Source organism: Onychostruthus taczanowskii, unplaced genomic scaffold (genome assembly GCF_017590055.1).
Source record: "Onychostruthus taczanowskii isolate IOZ18803 unplaced genomic scaffold, ASM1759005v1 scaffold52, whole genome shotgun sequence".
NCBI classification, from domain to species: domain Eukaryota; kingdom Metazoa; phylum Chordata; class Aves; order Passeriformes; family Passeridae; genus Onychostruthus; species Onychostruthus taczanowskii.
In genome coordinates this window covers 4,096,122-4,097,384 of record NW_024502791.1, presented here as the reverse complement: position 1 = coordinate 4,097,384, position 1,263 = coordinate 4,096,122, and positions in this window count along the sequence as shown.

Here is a 1,263-nt window from a genome sequence, read left to right as displayed (position 1 = left end):
CTCCCTCAAGCATCCAAGGGCACAAACTGTCATCTCCATTTGGTAACACTGGCAGGACTGACTCTGGCCTTCTGGCTTTTCTCTAGTGAAGATTTCTGACAGCTGACAAGAGAGACCACAGGCTGCAAAGTAACATCTAAACTAAAGTGTGCCTCGCTTTTTGTTGTATTTGTATGTTAGTAATACTTCTGATAAGAAATATTTTCTCAATCTGTGTCTTAATTTTTTGGTAAGACAGTAAAACTATAGATAGAACTACTGGTAGAAATTGACAAGTGATTTCCTAGTTGGGATGTAGCAGACCTTTTTATACTTTGAATTTGTGATAAATAAGTGCACAAAAGGTGTATGCATATAGCCTGGTGAGAACAATAACACTGGGAAATATGTATTTATTTTACATTTGTGTACATAAGAACATTCATAGAGAATTATAGCCATGTAAAATTAGTACCAGCCAGAACGGTTGAAGATCTTGCTGAATTTTATGAGATTTTAGATGACTTTCCTAGTGAACACTTCACTTATACTTGAACTCGTTCCGGTAAAGATGAAGTCTTTTTAATACAGGGTTTGATAACTACACTAAACTACTACTTATAGTAGTAACTGACCTAGTACTAACTCCTGAAATGGCCTAAAAGTTACTTATTTCAGCTCATACAGCCGTGGGATTTTCAAATTCAGGAGGCTCAGTCCACAGGCTCTGGTGAGAAATGATCCACTTGCTCTTTCTGGCAGCACATACTTGAGACGGGAGGAGTCCATGCAGCACGCACAGGGAGAGGAATGTGGTAGGTAACCTCTGTGCTACATTACATACTGGCCCTGGAGCTGATGGCAAGAGGGAAAGGATTAGGCTGGTATTTACTGTATGAGGGCCATTTTACAGCTCAAGGTGCCGTTGTAGTCTTTGCAGCTATTACACAGAGATATTTGGACTAATGACTTGTAGATTTTCATTTTTAAATAACTCTTCAGAGGAGCCTGTATGTGTTTCACCTTGGGACAAACGCTCACCGCAGTGTCACTCTGTAAGAAACACAGAATTTCAAGAAGTGACTTCCCTCCGTTCTTGCTTCCCCGTCCTTTTTTAAAATTGATTTTTAAAAGAAGAAATAAAAGACTTAACCAGGGTGTTAAGACTGGCTGCCAGCAGCCCTGGCACCCCCAGCAGCCCGCCTGTGTGTAGGGACAGGGCGTGCGGCTCCGCGGCCGCCCGTGCCCCGCAGGTGGCGGCGTGCGGGGAAGGGTCCGGCCGCC